Source organism: Schistocerca cancellata, chromosome 5, assembly GCF_023864275.1.
Source record: "Schistocerca cancellata isolate TAMUIC-IGC-003103 chromosome 5, iqSchCanc2.1, whole genome shotgun sequence".
Taxonomy (NCBI): domain Eukaryota; kingdom Metazoa; phylum Arthropoda; class Insecta; order Orthoptera; family Acrididae; genus Schistocerca; species Schistocerca cancellata.
In genome coordinates this window covers 844,745,868-844,769,547 of record NC_064630.1, presented here as the reverse complement: position 1 = coordinate 844,769,547, position 23,680 = coordinate 844,745,868, and positions in this window count along the sequence as shown.

Sequence of the window (23,680 nt, the reverse complement as noted above, 5' to 3'; positions counted from 1 at the left end):
TCACATACCGTCTAGACTCAATACATCGTCCTCCAGGGGACTTGTCTCCAAGGGAATATTTCTGCCTCGTACACCTTATGGTCCGTCTCCTGTGAGTCTAGATTTTCGTATCCGACGCAAAACTGACAGTTAATTGTAACGCTCAGGGCCTCCTAATGACGATGGAGCACTCAAACTGCATCGCGATTCAATACATCGTCTTCCAGCCGACTTGTCTCCAAGGGGATATTGCTGCCTCGGGCACCTTATGGTCCGTCTCCTGTGAGTCTAGTTTTTCGAATCTGACGCAAAACTGATGTTAATTGTAACATTCAGGGCCTCCTAATGACGATGGAAATCTCAAATTGCATCGCGATTCAATACACCGTCCTCCAGCCGACTTGTCTCCAAGGGGATATTGCTGCCTCGGGCACCTTATGATCCTTCTCCTGTGAGTCAAGATTTTCGAATCCGACGCAAAACTGATAGTTAATCGTAACGTTGAGGGCCTCTAATGACGATGGAAAACTCAAATTGCATCGCGATTCAATACATCGTCCTCCAGCCGACTTGTCTCCAAGGGGATATTGCTGCCTCGGGCACCTTATGGTGCGTTTCCTGTGAGTCTAGATTTTCGTATCCGACGCAAAACTGACAGTTAATTGTAACGTTCAGGGCCTCCTAATGACGATGGAGCACTCAAACTGCATCGCGATTCAATACATCGTCTTCCAGCCGACTTGTCTCCAAGGGGATATTGCTGCCTCGGGCACCTTATGGTCCGTCTCTTGTGAGTCTAGATTTTCGAATCGGTCGCAAAACTGATAGTTAATTGTAACGTTCAGGGCCTTCTAATGACGAGGGAACACTCAAATTGCGACGAGATTCAATACATCGTCCTCCAGCCGACTTGTCTCCAAGGGGATATTCCTGCCTGGGGCACCTTTTGGTCCGTCTCCAGTGAGTCTAAATTTTCGAATCCGACGCAAAACTGATGGTTAACTGTAACGTTCAGGGTCTCCTAATGACGATGGAACACTCACATTCCGTCCAGATTCAATACATCGTCCTCCAGCCGACTTGTCTCCAAGGGAATATTTTTGCCTCGTACACCTTATGGTCTGTCTCCTGTGAGTCTAGATTTTCGAATCGGACGCAAAACTGATAGTTAATTGTGATGTTCAGGGACTCCTAATGGCGATGAATATCTCAAATTGCATCGCGAATCAATACATCGTCCTCCAGCCGACTTGTCTCCAAGGGGATATTGCTGCCTCGAGCACCTTATGATCCGTCTCTTGTGAGTCAAGATTTTCGAATCCGACGCAAAACTGGTGGTTAATTGTAACGTTCAGGGCGTCCTAATGACGATGGAACACTCAAATTGCGTCGCGATTCAATACATCGTCGTCCAGCCGACTTGTCTCAAATGGGATATTGCTGCCTCGGGCACCCTATGGTCCGTCTCTTGTGAGTCAAGATTTTCGAATCCGACGCAAAACTGGTGGTTAATTGTAACGTTCAGGGCCTCCTAATGACGATGGAACACTCAAATTGCGTCGCGATTCAATACATCGTCCTCCAGCCGACTTGTCTCCAATGGGATATTGCTGTCTCGGGCACTTTATGGTCCTTCTAATGTGAGTCTAGATTTTCGAATCGGATGCAAAACTGATAGTTAATTGTAACTTTAAGGGCTTCCTAATCACGATGGAACACTCAAATGGCATCGCGATTCAATACATCGTCCTCCAGGCGACTTGTATCCAAGTGGTTATTGCTGCCTCGGGCACCTTATGGTCCGTCTCTTGTGAGTCTAGATTTTCGAATCGGACGCAAAACTGATAGCTAATTGTAACGTTCAGGGCCTCTTAATGACGAGGGAACACTCAAATTGCGACGAGATTCATTACATCGTCCTCCAACCGACTTGTCACCAAGGGGATATTCATGCCTGGGGCACCTTATGGTCCGTCTCCTGTGAGTCTAGATTTTCGAATCCGACGCAAAACTGATGGTTAATTGTAACGTTCAGGGTCTCCTAATGACGATGGAACACTCACATTCCGTCCAGATTCAATACATCGTCCTCCAGCCGATTTGTCTCCAAGGGAATATAACTGCCTCGTACACCTTATGGTCCGTCTCCTGTGAGTCTAGATTTCCGAATCGGACGCAAAACTGATAGTTAATTGTAACGATCAGGTCCTCTAATGACGATGGAAAACTAAAAATGCATCGCGATTCAATACATCGTCCTCCAGCCGACTTGTCATTAAGGGAATATTGCTGCCTCGGGCACCTTATGTTCCGTCTACTGTGAGTCTAGATTTTCGAATCGGACGCAAAACTGATAGTTAATTGTAACGTTCAGGGCCTCCTAATGACGATGGAGCACTCAAACTGCATCGCGATTCAATACATCGTTCTCCAGGCGACTTGCCTCCAAGGGGATATTGAGGCCTCGGGCACCTTATGGTCCGTCTCTTGTGAGTCTAGATTTTCGATTCCGACGCAAAACGGATGGTTAATTGTAACGTTCAGGGCCTCCGAATGACGATGGAACACTCAAATTGCGTCGCGATTCAATACATCGTCCTCCAGCCGACTTGTCTCCAAGGGGATTCTGCTGTCTCGGGCACTTTATGGTCCGTCTCCTGTGAGTCTAGATTTTTGAATCGGATGCAAAACTGATAGTTAATTGTAACTTTCAGGGCTTCCTAATCACGACGGAACACTCAAATGGCATCGCGATTCAATACATCGTCCTCCAGCCGACTTGTCTCCAAGGGGATATTGCTGCCTCGGGCACCTTATGGTCCGTCTCTTGTGAGTCTAGATTGTCAAATCGGACGCAAAACTGATAGGTAATTGTAACGTTCAGGGCCTCCTAATGACGAGGGAGCACTCAAATTGCGACGAGATTTAATATATCGTCCTCCAGTTGACTTGTCTCCAAGGGGATATTGCTGCCTGGGGCACCTATGGTCCGTCTCCTGTGAGTCTAGATTTTCGAAACCGACTCAAAACTGATGGTTAATTGTAACGTTCAGGGTCTCCTAATGACGATGGAACACTCACATACCGTCTAGACTCAATACATCGTCCTCCAGGGGACTTGTCTCCAAGGGAATATTTCTGCCTCGTACACCTTATGGTCCGTCTCCAGTGAGTCTAGATTTTCGAATCGGACGCAAAACTGATAGTTAATTGTAACGTTCAGGGCCTCCTAATGGCGATGGAAAACTCAAATTGCATCGCGATTCAATACATCGTCCTCCAGCCGACTGGTCTCCAAGGGGATATTGCTGTCTCGGGCACCTTATGGTGCGTCTACTGTGAGTCTAGATTTTCGAATCGGTCGCAAAACTGATGTTAATTGTTACGTTCAGGGACTCCTAATGACGATGAAAATCTCAAATTTCATCGCGAATCAATACATCGTCCTCCAGCCGACTTGTCTCCAAGGGGATATTGCTGCCTCGGGCACCTTATGTTCCGTCTCCTGTGAGTTTAGATTTTCGAATCCGACGCAAAACTAATGGTTAATTGTAACGTTCAGGGTCTCCTAATGACGATGGAACACTCACATTCCGTCCAGATTCAATACATCGTCCTCCAGCCGACTTGTCTCCAAGGGAATATTTCTGCCTCGTACACCTTATGGTCCGTCTCCTGTGAGTCTTGATTTTCGAATCGGACGCATAACTGATAGTTAATTGTAACGTTCAGGGCCTCCTAATGACGAGGGAACACTCAAATCGCGACGAGAATCACTATATCGTCCACCAGCCGACTTGTCTCCAAGGGGATATTGCTGCCTCGGGCACCTTATGCTCCGTCTCCTGTGAGTCTATTTTATCGAATCGGACGCAAAACTGACGTTAATTGTAACATTTAGGGGCTCCTAATGACGATAGAAATCTCAAATTGCATCGCGATTCAATACATCGTCCTCCAGCCGACTTCTCTCCAAGGGGATATTGCTGACTCGGGCACCATATGATCCGTCTACTGTGAGTCTAGATTTTCGAATCCGACGCAAATCTGATGGTTAATTGTAACGTTCAGGGCCTCCTAATGACGATGGATCACTCAAATTGCGTCGCGATTCAATAATACGTCGTCCAGCCGACTTGTCTCCAAGGGGATATAGCTGCCTCGGGCACCTTATGGTCCGTTTCCTGTGAGTCTAGATTTTCGTATCCGACGCAAAACTGACTGTTAATTGTAACGTCCAGGGCCTCCTAATGACGATGGAGCACTCAAACTGCATCGCGATTCAATACATCGTCTTCCAGCCGACTTGTCTCCAAGGGGATATTGCTGCGTCGGGCACCCTATGGTCCGTCTCTTGTGAGTCAAGATTTTCGAATCCGACGCGAAACTGATGGTTAATTGTAACGTTCAGGGCCTCCTAATGACGATGGAACACTCAAATTGCGTCGCGATTCAATACATCGTCCTCCAGCGACTTGTCTCCAACGGGATATTGCTGTCACGGGCACTTTATGGTCCGTCTAATGTGAGTCTAGATTTTCGAATCGGATGCAAAACTGATAGTTAATTGTAACTTTCAGGGCTTCCTAATCACGATGGAACACTCAAATGGCATCGCGATTCAATACATCGTCCTCCAGGCGACTTGTATCCAAGTGGATATTGCTGCCTCGGGCACCTTATGGTCCGTCACTTGTGAGTCTAGATTTTCGAATCGGACGCAAAACTGATAGTTAATTGTAACGTTCAGGGCCTCTTAATGACGAGGGAACACTCAAATTCCGACGAGATTCAATACATCGTCCTCCAACCGACTTGTCACCAAGGGGATATTCATGCCTGGGGCACCTTATGGTCCGTCTCCTGTGTGTCTAGATTTTCGAATCCGACGCGAAACTGATGGTTAATTGTAACGTTCAGGGTCTCCTAATGACGATGGAACACTGACATTCCGTCCAGAAACAATACATCGTCCTCCAGCCGATTTGTCTCCAAGGGAATATAACTGCCTCGTACACATTATGGTCCGTCTCCTGTGAGTCTAGATTTCCGAATCGGACTCAAAACTGATAGTTAATTGTAAGGTTCAGGGCCTTCTAATGGCGATGGAAAACTCAAATTGCATCGCGGATAAATACATCGTCCTCCAGCCGACTTGTCTGCAAGTGGATATTGCTGCCTCGGGCACCTTATGCTCCGTGTCCTGTGAGTCTATATTTTCGAAACGGACGCAAAACTGATGTTAATTGTAACATTCAGGGCCTCCTAATGACGATGGAAATCTCAAATTGCATCGCGATTCAATACATCGTCCTCCAGCCGACTGGTCTCCAAGGGGATATTGCTGTCTCGGGCACCTTATGGTGCGTCTACTGTGAGTCTAGATTCTCGAATCGGTCGCAAAACTGATGTTAATTGTTACATTCAGGGCCTCCTAATGACGATGAAAATCTCAAATTTCATCGCGAATCAATACATCGTCCTCCAGCCGACTTGTCTCCAAGGGGATATTGCTGCCTCGGGCACCTTATGGTGCGTTTCCTGTGAGTCTAGATTTTCGTATCCGACGCAAAACTGACAGTTAATTGTAACGTTCAGGGCCTCCTAATGACGATGGAGCACTCAAACTGCATCGCGATTCAATACGTCGTCTTCCAGCCGAATTGTCTCCAAGGGGATATTGCTGCCTAGGGCACCTTATGGTCCATCTCTTGTGAGTCTAGATTTTCGAATCGGTCGCCAAACTGATAGTAAATTGTAACGTTCAGGGCCTTCCAATGACGAGGGAACACTCAAATTGCGACGAGGTTCAATACATCGTCCTCCAGCCGACTTGTCTCCAAGGGGATATTCCTGCCTGGGGCACCTTTTGGTCCGTCTCCAGTGAGTCTAAATTTTCGAATCCGACGCAAAACTGATGGTTAACTGTAACGTTCAGGGTCTCCTAATGACGATGGAACACTCACATTCCGTCCAGATTCAATACATCGTCCTCCAGCCGACTTGTCTCCAAATGAATGTAACTGCCTCGTACACCTTATGGTCCGTCTCCTGTGAGTCTAGATTTTCGAATCGGACGCAAAACTGATAGCTAATTGTAACGTTCAGGGCCTCCTAATGGCGATGGAAATCTCAAATTGCATCGCGATTCAATACATCGTCCTCCCGCCAACTTGTCTCCAAGGGGATATTGCTGCCTCGGGCACCTTATGGTCCGTCTCCTGTGAGTCTAGATTTTCGAATCCGACGCAAAACTGATGTTAATTGTAACATTCAGGGCCTCCTAATTACGATGGAAATCTCATATTGCATCGCGATTCAATACATCGTCCTCCAGCCGACTTGTCTCCAAGGCGATATTGCTGCGTCGGGCACCTTATGATCCGTCTCCTGTGAGTCTAGATTTTCGAATCCGACGCAAGACTGATAGTTAATTGTGACGCTCAGGGCCTCTAATGACGATGGAAAACTCAAATTGCATCGCGATTCAATACATCGTCCTCCAGCCGACTTGTCTCCAAGGGGATGTTGCTGCCTCGGGCACCTTATGGTCCGTCTCCTGTGGTCTAGATATTAGAATCCGACGCAAAACTGATGTTAATTGTAACATTCAGGCCTTCTAATGACGATGGAAATCTCAAATTGTATCGCGATTCAATACATCGTCCTCCAGCCGACTTGTCTCCAAGGGGATATTGCTGCCTCGGGCACCTTATGCTCCGTCACCTGTGAGTCTATTTTATCGAATCGGACGCAAAACTGACGTTAATTGTAACATTTAGGGGCTCCTAATGACGATAGAAATCTCAAATTGCATCGAGATTCAATACATCGTCCTCCAGCCGACTTGTCTCCAACGGGATATTGCTGTCTCGGGCACTTTATGGTCCGTCTAATGTGAGTCTAGATTTTCGAATCGGATGCAAAACTGATAGTTAATTGTAACTTTCAGGGCTTCCTAATCACGATGGAACACTCAAATGGCATCGCGATTCAATACATCGTCCTCCAGGCGCCTTGTATCCAAGTGGATATTGCTGCCTCGGGCACCTTATGGTCCGTCTCTTGTGAGTCTAGATTTTCGAATCGGACGCAAAACTGATAGTTAATTGTAACGTTCAGGGCCTCTTAATGACGAGGGAACACTCAAATTGCGACGAGATTCAATACATCGTCCTCCAACCGACTTGTCACCAAGGGGATATTCATGCCAGGGGCACCTTATGGTCCGTCTCCTGTGAGTCTAGATTTTCGAATCCGACGCGAAACTGATGGTTAATTGTAACGTTCAGGGTCTCCTAATGACGATGGAACACTCACATTCCGTCCAGAAACAATACATCGTCCTCCAGCCGATTTGTCTCCAAGGGAATATAACTGCCTCGTACACCTTATGGTCCGTCTCCTGTGAGTCTAGATTTCCGAATCGGACGCAAAACTGATAGTTAATTGTTAGGTTCAGGGCCTTCTAATGGCGATGGAAAACTCAAATCGCATCGCGAATCAATACATCGTCCTCCAGCCGACTTGTCTCCAAGTGGATATTGCTGCCTCGGGCACCTTATGCTCCGTGTCCTGTGAGTCTATATTTTCGAAACGGACGCAAAACTGATGTTAATTGTAACATTCAGGGCCTCTTAATGACGATGGAAATCTCAAATTGCATCGCGATTCAATACATCGTCCTCCAGCCGACTTGTCTCCAAGGTGATATTGCTGCCTCGGGCACCTTATTATCCGTCTCCTGTCAGTCTAGATTTTCGAATCCGACGCAAAACTGATAGTTAATTGTAACGATCAGGTCCTCTAATGACGATGGAAAACTCAAAATGCATCGCGATTCAATACATCGTCCTCCAGCCGAATTGTCACCAAGGTAATATTGCTGCCTCGGGCACCTTATGGTCCGTCTACTGTGAGTCTAGATTTTCGAATCCGACGCAAATCTGATGGTTAATTGTAACGTTCAGGGTCTCCTAATGACGATGGAACAATCAAATTGCGTCGCGATTCAATAATACGTCCTCCAGCCGACTTGTCTCCAAGGGGATATTGCGGCCACGGGCACCTTATGGTCCGTCTCTTGTGAGTCTAGATTTTCGATTCCGACGCAAAACGGATGGTTAATTGTAACGTTCAGGGCCTCCTAATGACGATGGAACACTCAAATTGCGTCGCGATTCAATACATCGTTCTCCAGCCGACTTGCCTCCAAGGGGATATTGCGGCCTCGGGCACCTGATGGTCCGTCTCTTGTGAGTCTAGATTTTCGAATCCGACGCAAAACTGATGGTTAATTGTAACTTTCAGGGTCTCCTAATGACGATGGAACACTCACATACCGTCTAGACTCAATACATCGTCCTCCAGGGGACTTGTCTCCAAGGGAATATTTCTGCCTCGTACACCTTATGGTCCGTCTCCTGTGAGTCTAGATTTTCGTATCCGACGCAAAACTGACAGTTAATTGTAACGTTCAGGGCCTCCTAATGACGATGGAGCACTCAAACTGCATCGCGATTCAATACATCGTCTTCCAGCCGACTTGTCCCCAAGGGGATTTTGCTGCCTCGGGCACCTTATGGTCCGTCTCTTGTGAGTCTAGATTTTCGAATCGGTTGCAAAACTGATAGTTAATTGTAACGTTCAGGGCCTTCTAATGGCGATGAAAATCTCAAATTGCATTGCGAATCAATACATCGTCCTCCAGCCGACTTGTCTCGAAGGGGATATTGCTGCCTCGGGCACCTTATGGTCCGTCTCCTGTGAGTCTAGTTTTTCGAATCTGACGCAAAACTGATGTTAATTGTAACTTTCAGGGCCTCCTAATGACGATGGAAATCTCAAATTGCATCGCGATTCAATACATCGTCCTCCAGCCGACTTGTCTCCAAGGGGATATTGCTGCCTCGGGCACCTTATGATCCTTCTCCTGTGAGTCAAGATTTTCGAATCCGACGCAAAACTGATAGTTAATTGTAACGTTCAGGGCCTCTAATGACGATGGAAAACTCAAATTGCATCGCGATTCAATACATCGTCCTCCAGCCGACTGGTCTCCAAGGGGATATTGCTGTCTCGGGCACCTTATGGTGCGTCTTCTGTGAGTCTAGAGTTTCGAATCGGTCGCAAAACTGATGTTAATTTTTACGTTCAGGGCCTCCTAATGACGATGAAAATCTCAAATTTCATCGCGAATCAATACATCGTCCTCCAGCCGACTTGTCTCCAAGGGGATATTGCTGCCTCGGGCACCTTATGGTGCGTTTCCTGTGAGTCTAGATTTTCGTATCCGACGCAAAACTGACAGTTAATTGTAACGTTCAGGGCCTCCTAATGACGATGGAGCACTCAAACTGCATCGCGATTCAATACATCGTCTTCCAGCCGACTTGTCTCCAAGGGGATATTGCTGCCTCGGGCACCTTATGGTCCGTCTCTTGTGAGTCTAGATTTTCGAATCGGTCGCAAAACTGATAGTTAATTGTAACGTTCAGGGCCTTCTAATGACGAGGGAACACTCAAATTGCGACGAGATTCAATACATCGTCCTCCAGCCGACTTGTCTCCAAGGGGATAGTCCTTCCTGGGGCACCTTTTGGTCCGTCTCCAGTGAGTCTAAATTTTCGAATCCGACGCAAAACTGATGGTTAACTGTAACGTTCAGGGTCTCCTAATGACGATGGAACACTCACATTCCGTCCAGATTCAATACATCGTCCTCCAGCCGACTTGTCTCCAAGGGAATAATTTTGCCTCGTACACCTTATGGTCTGTCTCCTGTGAGTCTAGATTTTCGAATCGGACGCAAAACTGATAGTTAATTGTGACGTTCAGGGACTCCTAATGGCGATGAATATCTCAAATTGCATCGCGAATCAATACATCGTCCTCCAGCCGACTTGTCTCCAAGGGGATATTGCTGCCTCGGGCTCCTTTTGGTCCGTCTCCTGTGAGTCTAGTTTTTCGAATCTGACGCAAATCTGATGTTAATTGTAACATTCAGGGCCTCCTAATGACGGTGGAAATCTCAAATTGCATCGCGACTCAATACATCGTCCTCCAGCCGACTTCACTCCAAGGGGATATTGCTGCCTCGGGCACCTTATGGTCCGTCTCCTGCGAGTCTAGATTTTCGAATCCGACGGAAAACTGATAGTTAATTGTGACGTTCAGGGACTCCTAATGGCGATGAAAATATCAAATTGCATCGCGAATCAATACATCGTCCTCCAGCCGACTTGTCTCCAAGGGGATATTGCTGCCTTGGGCACCTTATGGTCCGTCTCCTGCGAGTCTATATTTTCGAATCCGACGCAAGACTGGTGGTTAATTGTAACGTTCAGGGCCTCCTAATGACGATGGAACACTCAAATTGCGTCGCGATTCAATACATCGTCCTCCAGCCGACTTGTCTCCAATTGGATATTGCTGCCTCGGGCACCCTATGGTCCGTCTCTTGTGAGTCAAGAATTTCGAATCCGACGCAAAACTGGTGGTTAATTGTAACGTTCAGGGCCTCCTAATGTCGATGGAACACTCAAATTGCGTCGCGATTCAATACATCGTCCTCCAGCCGACTTGTCTCCAAGGGGATTCTGCTGTCTCGGGCACTTTATGGTCCGTCTCCTGTGAGTCTAGATTTTTGAATCGGATGCAAAACTGATAGTTAATTGTAACCTTCAGGGCTTCCTAATCACGACGGAACACTCAAATGGCATCGCGATTCAATACATCGTCCTCCAGCCGACTTGTCTCCAAGGGGATATTGCTGCCTCGGGCACCTTATGGTCCGACTCTTGTGAGTCTAGATTTTCAAATCGGACGCAAAACTGATAGGTAATTGTAACGTTCAGGGCCTCCTAATGACGAGGGAGCACTCAAATTGCGACGAGATTTAATATATCGTCCTCCAGTTGACTTGTCTCCAAGGGGATATTGCTGCCTGGGGCACCTATGGTCCGTCTCCTGTGAGTCTAGATTTTCGAATCCGACGCAAAACTGATGGTTAATTGTAACGTTCAGGGTCTCCTAATGACGATGGAACACTCACATACCGTCTAGACTCAATACATCGTCCTCCAGGGGACTTGTCTCCAAGGGAATATTTCTGCCTCGTACACCTTATGGTCCGTCTCCTGTGAGTCTAGATTTTCGAATCGGACGCAAAACTGATAGTTAATTGTAACGTTCAGGGCCTCCTAATGGCGATGGAAACTCAAATTGCATCGCGATTCAATACATCGTCCTCCAGCCGACTTGTCTACAAGGGGATATTGCTGCCTTGGGCACCTTATGGTCCGTCTCCTGCGAGTCTAGCTTTTCGAATCCGACGCAAAACTGATGGTTAATTGTAACGTTCAGGGCCTCCTAATGGCGATGAAAATCTCAAATTGCATTGCGAATCAATACATCGTCCTCCAGCCGACTTGTCTCGAAGGGGATATTGCTGTCTCGGGCACCTTATGGTGCGTCTACTGTGAGTCTAGATTTTCGAATCGGTCGCAAAACTGATGTTAATTGTTACGTTCAGGGCCTCCTAATGACGATGAAAATCTCAAATTTCATCGCGAATCAATACATCGTCCTCCAGCCGACTTGTCTCCAAGGGGATATTGCTGCCTCGGGCACCTTATGGTCCGTTTCCTGTGAGTCTAGATTTTCGTATCCGACGCAAAACTGACAGTTAATTGTAACGTTCATGGCCTCCTAATGACGATGGAGCACTCAAACTGCATCGCGATTCAATACATCGTCTTCCAGCCGACTTGTCTCCAAGGGGATATTGCTGCCTCGGGCACCTTATGGTCCGTCTTTTGTGAGAATAGGTTTTCGAATCGGTCGCAAAACTGATAGTTAATTGTAACGTTCAGGGCCTTCTAATGACGAGGGAACACTCAAATTGCGACGAGATTCAATACATCGTCCTCCAGCTGACTTGTCTCCAAGGGGATATTCCTGCCTGGGGCACCTTTTGGTCCGTCTCCAGTGAGTCTAAATTTTCGAATCCGATGCAAAACTGATGGTTAACTGTAACGTTCAGGGCCTCCTAATGGCGATGGAAATCTCAAGTTGCATCGCGATTCAATACATCGTCCTCCCGCCAACTTGTCTCCAAGGGGATATTGCTGCCTCGGGCACCTTATGGTCCATCTCCTGTGAGTCTAGATTTTCGAATCCGACGCAAAACTGATGTTAATTGTAACATTCAGGGCCTCCTAATGACGATGGAAATCTCATATTGCATCGCGATTCAATACATCGTCCTCCAGCCTACTTGTCTCCAAGGGGATATTGCTGCCTCGGGCACCTTATGGTCCGTCTCCCGTGAGCCTAGATTTTCGATCCGACGCAAAACTGATAGCTAATGGTAACGTTCAGGGCCTCCTAATGGCGATGGAAATCTCAAATTGCATCGCGATTCAATACATCGCCCTCCAGCCGACTTGTATCTAAGGGGATATTGCTGCCTCGGGCACCTTATGGTCCGTCTTGTGTGAGTCTAGATTTTCGAATCGGATGCAAAACTGGTAGTTAATTGTAACTTTCAGGGCTTCCTAATCATGATGGAACACTCAAATGGCATCGCGATTCAATACTTCTTCCTCCAGCCGACTTGTCTCCAAGGGGATATTGCTGCCTCGGGCACCTTATGGTCCGTATCTTGTGAGTCTAGATTTTCAAATTGGACGCAAATCTGATAGGTAATTGTAACGTTCAGGGCCTCCTAATGAAGAGGGAACACTCAAATTGCGACGAGATTCAATATATCGTCCTCCAGCCGACTTGTCTCCAAGGGGATATTGCTGCCTGGGGCACCTTATGGTCCGTCTCCTCTGAGTCTAGATTTTCGAATCCGACGCAAAACTGATGGTTAATTGTAACGTTCAGGGTCTCCTAATGACGATGGAACACTCACATTCCGTCCAGATTCAATACATCGTCCTCCAGCCGACTTGTCTCCAAGGGAATATTTTTGCCTCGTACACCTTATGGTCTGTCTCCTGTGAGTCTAGATTTTCGAATCGGACGCAAAACTGATAGTTAATTGTGACGTTCAGGGACTCCTAATGGCGATGAATATCTCAAATTGCATCGCGAATCAAAACATCGTCCTCCAGCCGACTTGTCTCCAAGGGGATATTGCTGCCTCGGGCACCTTTTGGTCCGTCTCCTGTGAGTCTAGTTTTTCGAATCTGACGCAAAACTGATGTTAATTGTAACATTCAGGGCCTCGTAATGACGGTGGAATTCTCAAATTCCATCGCGATTGAATACATCGTCCTCCAGCCGACTTCACTCCAAGGGGATATTGCTGCCTCGGGCACCTTATGATCCGTCTCCTGTGAGTCTATATTTTCGAATCGGACGCAAAACAGATGTTAATTGTAACATTCAGGACCTCCTAATGACGATGGAAATCTCAAATTGCATCGCGATTCAATACATCGTCCTCCAGCCGACTTGTCTCCAAGGTGATATTGCTGCCTCGGGCACCTTATGATCCGTCTCCCGTGAGTCTAGATTTTCGAATCGGACGCAAAACTGATAGTTAATTGTAAAGTTCAGGGCCTCCTAATGGCGATGAAAATCTCAAATTGCATCGCGAATCAATACATCGTCCTCCAGCCGGCTTGTCTCCAAGGGGATATTGCTGCCTTGGGCACCTTATGGTCCGTCTCCTGCGAGTCTACATTTTCGAATCCGACGCAAAACTGATAGTTAATTGTGACGTTCAGCGACTCCTAATAGCGATGAAAATCTCAAATTGCATCGCGAATCAATACATCGTCCTCCAGCCGACTTGTCTCCAAGGGGATATTGCTGCCTCGGGCACCTTTTGGTCCGTCTCCTGTGAGTCTAGTTTTTCGAATCTGACGCAAAACTGATGTTAATTGTAACATTCAGGGCCTCGTAATGACGGTGGAATTCTCAAATTCCATCGCGATTGAATACATCGTCCTCCAGCCGACTTCACTCCAAGGGGATATTGCTGCCTCGGGCACCTTATGATCCGTCTCCTGTGAGTCTATATTTTCGAATCGGACGCAAAACAGATGTTAATTGTAACATTCAGGACCTCCTAATGACGATGGAAATCTCAAATTGCATCGCGATTCAATACATCGTCCTCCAGCCGACTTGTCTCCAAGGTGATATTGCTGCCTCGGGCACCTTATGATCCGTCTCCCGTGAGTCTAGATTTTCGAATCGGACGCAAAACTGATAGTTAATTGTAAAGTTCAGGGCCTCCTAATGGCGTTGGAAAACTCAAATTGCATCGCGAATCAGTACATCGTCCTCCAGCCGACTTGTCACCAAGTGGATATTGCTGCCTCGGGCACCTTATGCTCCGTCTCCTGTGAGTCTATATTTTCGAATCGGACGCAAAACAGATGTTAATTGTAACATTCAGGGCCTCCTAATGACGATGGAAATCTCAAATTGCATCGCGATTCAATACATCGTCCTCCAGCCGACTTGTCTCCAAGGTGATATTGCTGCCTCGGGCACCTTATGATCCGTCTCCCGTGAGTCTAGATTTTCGAATCCGTCGCAAAACTGGTAGTTAATTGTAACGTTCAGTGCCTCTAATGACGATGTAAAACTGAAAATGCATCGCGATTCAATACATCGTCCTCCAGCCGACTTGTCTCCAAGGAGATATTGCTGCCTCGGGCCCCTTATGTTCCGTCTCTTGTGAGTCTAGATTTTCGAATCCGACGCAAAACTGATGGTTAATTGTAACGTTCAGGGCCTACTAATGACGATGGAACACTCAAATTTCATCGCGATTCAATACATCGTCCTCCAGCCGACTTGACTCCAAAGGGATATTGCTGCCTCGGGCACCTTATGTCCCGTCTACTGTGAGTCTAGATTTTCGAATCGGTCACAAAACTGATGTTAATTGTTACGTTCAGGGCCTCCTAATGACCATTTTAATCTCAAATTGCATCGCGAATCAATACATCGTCCTCCAGCCGACTTGTCTCCAAGGTGATATTGCTGCCTCGGGCACCTTATGCTCCGTCTCCTGTGAGTCTATATTTTTGGAATCGGACGAACAACTGATGTTAATTGCAACATTCAGGGCCTCCTAATGACGATGGAAATCTCAAATTGCATCGCGATTCAATAATACGTCCTCCAGCCGACTTGTCTCCAAGGGGATATTCCTGCCTGGGGCAGCTTATGGTCCGTCTCCTGTGAGCCTAAATTTTCGAGTCCGACGCAAAATTGATGGTTAATTGTAACGTTCAGGGTCTCCTAATGACGATTGAACACTCACATTCCGTCCAGATTCAATACATCATCCTCCAGCCGACTTGTCTCCAAGGGAATATAACTGCCTCGTAAACCTTATAGTCCGTCTCCTGTGAGTCTAGATTTTCGAGTCGGACGCAAAACTGATAGCTAATTGTAACGTTCAGGGCCTCCTAATGGCGATGGAAAACTCAAATTGCATCGCGATTCAATACATCGTCCTCCAGCCAACTTGTCTCCAAGGGGATATTGCTGCCTCGGGCACCTTATGGTCCGTCTCCTGTGAGTTTAGATTTTCGAATCCGACGCAAAACTGATACTCTATTGCAACATTCAGGGCCTCCTAATGACGATGGAAATCTCAAATGGCATCGCGATTCAATACATCGTCCTCCAGCCGACTTGCCTCCAAGGGTCTATTGCTGCCTGTGGCACCTTATGGTCGTTCTCCTTTGAGTCTAGATTTTCGAATCGGACGCAAAACTGATGGTTAATTGTAACGTTCACTGCCTCCTAATGACGATGGAACACTCTAATTGCGTCGCGATTCAATACATCGTTCTATAGCCGACTTGTCTCCAAGGGGATATTGCTGCACCTTATGATCCGTCTCCCGTGAGTCTAGATTTTCGAATCCGACGCAAAACTGATAGTTAATTGTAACGTTCAGGGCCTCTGATGACGATGGAAAACTCAAAATGCATCGGGATTCAATACATCGTCCTCCAGCCGACTTGTCTCCAAGGGGATATTGCTGCCTCGGGCACCTTATGGTCCGTCTCTTGTGAGTCTAGATTTTCGAATCCGACGCAATACTGATGGTTAATTGCAACGTTCAGGGCCTCCTAATGACGATGGAACACTCAAATTGCGTCGCGATTCAATACATCGTCCTCCAGCCGACTTGACTCCAAAGGGATATTGCTGCCTCGGGCACCTTACGGTCCGTCTACTATGAGTCTAGATTTTCGAATCGGTCGCAAAACTGATGTTAATTGTTACGTTCAGGGCCTCCTAATGACGATAAAAATCTCAAATAGCATCGCGAATCAATACATCGTCCTCCAGCCGACTTGTCTCCAAGGGGATATTGCTGCCTCGGGCACCTTATGGTCCGTTTCCTGTGGGTCTAGATTTTCGTATCCGACGCAAAACTGACAGTTAATTGTAACGTTCAGGGCCTCCTAATGACGATGGAGCACTATGACTGCATCCCGATTCAATACATCGTCTTCCAGCCGACTTGTCTCCAAGGGGATATTGCTGTCTCGGGCACCTTACGGTCCGTCTCTTGTGAGTCAAGATTTTCGAATCCGACGCAAAACTGATGGTTAATTGTAACGTTCATTGCATCCTAATAACGATGGAACACTCAAATTGCGTCGCGATTCAATACATCGTCCTCCAGCCGACTTGTCTCCAACGGGATATTTCTCTCTTGGGACACTTTAGGGTCCGTCTCCTGTGAGTCTAGATTTTCGAATAGGATGCAAAACTGATAGTTAATTGTAACGTACAGGGCCTCCTAATGACGATGGAAAACTCAAATTGCATCGCGATTAAATACATCGTCCTCCAGCCGACTTGTATCAAAGGGGATATTGCTGCCTCGGGCACCTTATAGTCCGTCTCCTGTGAGTCTAGACTTTCGAACCGGATGCAAAACTGGTAGTTAATTGTAACTTTCAGGGCTTCCTAATCAGGATGGAACACTCAAATGGCATCGCGATTCAATACATCGTCCTCCAGCCGACTTGTTTCCAAGGGGATGTTGCTGTCTCGGGCACCTTATGGTCCGTCTCCTGTGAGTCTAGATTTTTGAATCCGACGCAAAACTGATGGTTAATTGTAACGTTCAAGGCCTCCTAATGACGATGGAACACTCAAATTGCGTCGCGATTCAATAAATCTTCCTCCAGCCGACTTGTCTCCAAGGGGATATTGCTGCCTCGGGCATCTTATGATCCATCTCCTGTGAGTCTAGATTTTCGAATCAGATGCAAAACTGATAGTTAATTGTAACGTTCATGGCTTTCTAATCACGATGGAACACTCAAAGGGCATCGCGATTCAATACATCGTCCTCCAGGCGCCTTGTATCCAAGTGGATATTGCTGCCTCGGGCACCTTATGGTCCGTCTCTTGTGAGTCTTGATTTTCGAATCGGACGCAAAACTGATAGTTAATTGTATCGTTCAGGGCCTCCTAATGACGAGGGAACACTCAAATTGCGACGAGATTCAATACATCGTCCTGCAGCCGACTTGTCTCCAAGGGGATACTCCTGCCTGGGGCACCTTACGGTCCGTCTCCTGTGAGTCTAAATTTTCTAATCCGACGCAAAACTGATGGTTAATTGTAACGTTCAGGGTCTCCTAATGACGATGGAACACTCACATTCCGTCCAGATTCAATACATCGTCCTCCAGCCGACTTGTCTCCAAGGATCTATTGCTGCCCATAGCACCTTATGGTCGTTCTCCTGTGAGTCTAGATTTTCGAATCCGACGCAAAACTGATAGTTAATTGTAACGTTCAGGGCCTCCTAATGGCGATGGAAAACTCATATTGCATCGCGATTCAATACATCGTCCTCCAGCTAACTTGTCTCCAAGGGGAGATTGCTGCCTCGGGCACCTTATGGTCCGACTCCTGTGAGTCTAGATTTTCGAATCCGACGCAAAACTGATGTTAATTGTAATATTCAGGTCCTCCTAATGGCGATGGAAAACTGAAATTGCATCGCGATTCAACACATCGTCCTCCAGCAGCCTTGTCTCCAAGGGTCTATTGCTGCCTGTGGCACCTTATGGTCGTTCTCCTGTGAGTCTAGATTTTCGAATCCGACGCAAAACTGATTTTAATTGTAACATTCAGGGCCTCTTAATGACGATGGAAATCTCAAATTGTATCCGATTCAAGACATCTTCCTCCAGCCGACTTGTCTCCAAGGAGAAATTGCTGTCTCGGGCACCGTATGGTCCGTCTCCTGTGAGTCTAGATTTTCGAATCGGATGCAAAACTGATAGTTAATTGTAACGTTCAGGGCCTCCTAATGACGATGGAACACTCAAATGGAATCGCGATTCAATACATCGTCCTCCAGCCGACTTGTCTCCAAGGGTCTATTGCTGCCCATGGCACCTTATGGTCGTTCTCCTGCGAGTATAGATTTTCGAATCCGACGCAAAACTGATAGTTAATTGTAAAGTTCAGGGCCTCCTAATGATGATGGAACACTCAAATGGCAACGCGATTCGATACATCGTCTTCCAGCCGACTTGTCTCCAAGGGTGTATTGCTGCCTATGGCACCTTATGGTCGTTTTCCTGTGAGTTTGGATTTTAGAATCGGACGCAAAACTGATAGTTAATTGTAACGTTCAGGGCCTCCTATTGACGATGGAAATATCAAATTGCATCGCGATTCAATACAGCGTCCTCCAGCCGACTTGTCTACAACGGGATATTGCTGCCTCGGGCACCTTATGTTTCGTCTCCTGTGAGTCTACATTTTCGAATCCAACGCAAAACTGATGGTTAATTGTAACGTTCAGGGTCTCCTAATGACGATGGAACACTCACATCCCGTCCAGATTCAATACATCGTCCTCCAGCAGACTTGTCTCCAAGGGAATATAACTGCCTCGTACACCTTATGGTCCGTCTCCTGTGAGTCTAGATTTTCGAATCGGACGCAAAACTGATAGTAACGTTCAGGGCCTCCTAATGACGATGGTTGTTTTTGCTGCCTCGGGCACCTAATGGTCCGTCTCCTGTGAGTCTAGATTTTCGAATCGAATGCAAAACTGGTAGTTAATTGTAACTTTCAGGGCTTCCTAATCACGATGGAATACTCAAATGGCATAGCGATTCAATACATCATCCTCCAGCCGACTCGTCTCCAAGGGTCTATTGCTGCCTGTGGCACCTTATGGTCGTCCTCCTTTGAGTCTAGATTTTCGAATCCGACGCAAAACTGATGGTTAATTGTAACGTTCAGGGCCTCCTAATGACGATGGAACACTTAAATTGCGTCGCGATTCAATACATCGTCCTCCAGCCGACTTGTCTACAAGGGGATATTGCTGCCATGATCACCTTATGGTCCGTCTCCTGCGAGTCTAGATTTTCGAATCCGACGAAAAACTGATAGTTAATTGTAACGTTCAGGGCCTCCTAATGGCGATGGAAAACTCAAATTGCGTCGCGATTCAATAAATCGTCCTCCAGCCGACTTGTCTCCAAGGGGATATTGCTGCCTCGGCCACCTTATGGTCCGGTTCCTGTGAGTCTCGATTTTGGAATCCGACGCAAAACTGATGTTAATTGTAACATTCAGGGCCTCCTAATGACGATGGAAATCTCAAATTGTATCGCGATTCAAGACATCTTCCTCCAGCCGACCTGTCTCGAAGGGGATATTGCTGCCTCGGGTACCTTATGTTCCGCCTTCTGTGAGTCTAGATTTTGGAATCAGACGCAAAACTGATGGTTAATTGTAACGTTCCGGGCCTCCTAATGACGATGGAACACTGAAATTGCGTCGCGTTTCAATACATCGTCCTCCAGCTGACTTGTCTACAAGGGGATATGGCTGCCTTGGGCACCTTCTGTTCCGTCTCCTGCGGGTCTAGATTTTCGAATCCGACGCAAAACTGATAGTTACTTGTAATGGTCAGGGCCTCTTAATGGCGATGGAAAACTGAAATTGTATCGCGATTCAATACATCATCCTCCAGCAGCCTTGTCTCCAAGGGTCTATTGCTGCCTGTGGCACCTTATGGTCGTTCTCCTGTGAGTCTAGATTTTCGAATCCGACGCAAAACTGATGTTAATTGTAACATTGAGGGCCTCCTAATGACGATGGAAATCTCAAATTGTATCCGATTCAAGACATCTTCCTCCAGCCGACTTGTCTCCAAGGAGAAATTGCTGTCTCGGGCACCGTATGGTCCGTCTCCTGTGAGTCTAGATTTTCGAATCGGATGCAAAACTGATAGTTAATTGTAACGTTCAGGGCCTCCTAATGACGATGGAACACTCAAATGGCAATGCGATTTGATACATCGTCCTCCAGCCGACTTGTCTCCAAGGGTGTATTGCTGCCTATGGCACCTTATGGTCGTTTTCCTGTGAGTTTGGATTTTAGAATCGGACGCAAAACTGATAGTTAATTGTAACGTTCAGGGCCTCCTAATGACGATGGAAATCTCAAATTGCATCGCGATTCAATACAGCGTCCTCCATCAGACTTGTCTCCAAGGGGATATAGCTGCCTCGGGCACCTTACGGTCAGTCCCCTGTGAGTCTAGATTTTCGAATCCGATGCAAAACTGATGGTTAATTGTAACGCTCAGGGCATCCTAATGACGATGGAACACACAAATTCCGTCGCGATTCAATACATCGTCCTCCAGCCGACGTGTCTACAACGGGATATTGCTGCCTCGGGCACCTTATGGTTCGTCTCCTGTGAGTCTAGATTTTCGAATCCAACGCAAAACTGATGGTTAATTGTAACGTTCAGGGTCTCCTAATGACGATGGAACACTCACATCCCGTCCAGATTCAATACATCGTCCTCCAGCAGACTTGTCTCCAAGGGAATATAACTGCCTCGTACACCTTATGGTCCGTCTCCTGTGAGTCTAGATTTTCGAATCGGACGCAAAACTGATAGTTAATTGTAACGTTCAGGGCCTCCTAATGACGATGGTTGTTTTTGCTGCCTCGGGCACCTCATGGTCCGTCTCCTGTGAGTCTAGATTTTCGAATCGAATGCAAAACTGGTAGTTAATTGTAACTTTCAGGGCTTCCTAATCACGATGGAATACTCAAATGGCATCGCGATTCAATACATCATCCTCCAGCCGACTCGTCTCCAAGGGTCTATTGCTGCCTGTGGCACCTTATGGTCGTCCTCCTTTGAGTCTAGATTTTCGAATCCGACGCAAAACTGATGGTTAATTGTAACGTTCAGGGCCTCCTAATGACGATGGAACACTTAAATTGCGCCGCGATTCAATACATCGTCCTCCAGCCGACTTGTCTACAAGGGGATATTGCTGCCATGATCACCTTATGGTCCGTCTCCTGCGAGTCTAGATTTTCGAATCCGACGAAAAACTGATAGTTAATTGTAACGTTCAGGGCCTCCTAATGGCGATGGAAAACTCAAATTGCATCGCGATTCAATACATCGTCCTCCAGCCGACTTGTTTCCAAGGGTATATTGCTGCCTCGTGCACCATATGCTCCGACTCCTGTGAGTCTGGATTTTTGAATCGGACGCAAAGCTGATGTCAATTGTAACATTCAGGTCCTCCTAATGACGATGGAAATCTCAAATTGCAACGCGATTCAATACATCGTCCTCTAGCCGACTTGCCTCCAAGTTGATATTACTGCCTCGGACACCTTATGGTCCGTCTCCCGTGAGTCTAGATTTTCGATTCGACGCAAAACCGATAGTTAATAGTAACGTTCAAGGCCTCGTAATGACGATGGAAAACTCAAATAGCGTCGCGATTAAATACATCGTCCTCCAGCCAACGTGTCTCCAAGGGAATATTGCTGCCTCGGGCACCATATGGTCCGCCTCCTGTGAGTCTAGATTTTCGAAGCCGACGCAAAACTGATGGTTAATTGTAACGTTTAGGGCATCCTAATGACGGTGGAACACTCAAATTGCGTCGCGATTGAATATATCGCCCTCCAGCCGATTTGTCTAGAAGGGGATATTGCTGCCTCGGGCACCTTATGGTCCGTCTCCTGTGAGTCTAGATTTTCGAATCCGACTCGAAGCTGATGGTTAATTGTAACGTTCAGGGCCTCCTAATAACGATGGAACACTCAAATTACGTCGCGATTCAATAAATCGTCCTCCAGCCGACTTGTCTCCAAGGGGATATTGCTGCCACGGGCACCTTATGGTCGTTTTCCTGTGAGTCTAGATTTTCGAATCGGACGGATAACTGATAGTTAATTGTAACGTTCAGGGCCTCCTAATGACGATGGAAACCTCAAATTGCATCGCGACTCAATACAACGTCCTCCAGCCGACTTGTCTCCAAGGGGATATTGCTGCCTCGGGCACCTTACGTTCAGTCTCCTGTGAGTCTAGATTTTCGAATGCGATGCAAAACTGATGGTTAATTGTAACGTTCAGGGCATCCTAATGACGATGGAATACTCAAATTGCGTCGCGATTCAATACATCGTCCTCCAGCCGACTTGTCTACAAGGGGATATTGCTGCCTCGGGCACCTTATGGTCAGTCTCCTGTGAGTCTAGATTTTCGAATACGACGCAAAACTTATGGTTAATTGTAACGTTCAGGGCCTCCTAATGACGATGGAACACTCAAATTGCGTCGCGATTCAATAAGTCGGACACCTTATGGTGTCTACAAGTGTCTACAAGGGGATATTGCTGCCTCGGGCACCTTATGATCCGTCTCCTGTGAGTCTAGATTTTCGAATTCGACGCAAAACTGATTGTTAATTGTAACGTTCAGGGCCTCCTAATGACGATGGAACACTCAAATTGCATCGCGATTCAATAAATCGTCCTCCAGCCGACTTGTCTCCTAGGGGATATTGCTGCCTCGGGCACCTTATGGTCCGTCTCCTGTGAGTCTAGATTTTCGAATCCGACGCAAAACTGATGGCTAATTGTAACGTTCAGGGCCTCCTAATGACGATGGATCACTCAAATTGATGTGCGATTCAATAAATCGTCCTCCAGCCAACTTGTCTCCAAGGGGATATTGCTGCCTCGGGCACCTTATTGTCCGTTTACAGTGAGTCTAGATTTTCGAATCCGACGCAAAACTGATAGTTAATTATAACGTTCAGGGTCTTCTCATCACGATGGAAAACTCAAATTGCATCGCGATTCAAAACATCGTCCTCCAGCCAACTTGTCTCCAAGGGGGTATTGCTGCCTCGGGCACCTTATGGTCTGTACCTGTGAGTCTAGATTTTCGAATCGGACGCAAAACTGATAGTTAATTGTAATGTTCAGGGCCTCCTAATGACGATGGAAAACTCAAATTGCATCGCGATTCAAAACATCGTCCTCCAGCCGACTTGTCTCCAAGGGGATATTGCTGCCTCTGGCACCTTATGGTCAGTCTCCTGTGAGTCTAGTTTTTTTAATCCGATGAGAAACTGATGGTTAGTTGTAACGTTCAGGGCCTCCTAATGACGATGGAACACTCAAATTGCGTCGCAATTCAATAAATCGTCCTCCAGCTGACTTGTCTCCAAGGGTGTATTGCAGCCTATGGCACCTTAATGTCGTTTTCCTGTGAGTCTACATTTTCGAATCGAACGCAAAACTGATGGTTAATTGTAACGTTGAGAACATCCTAATGACGATGGAACACTCAAATTGCGTCGCGATTCAATACAGCGTCCTCGAGCCGACTT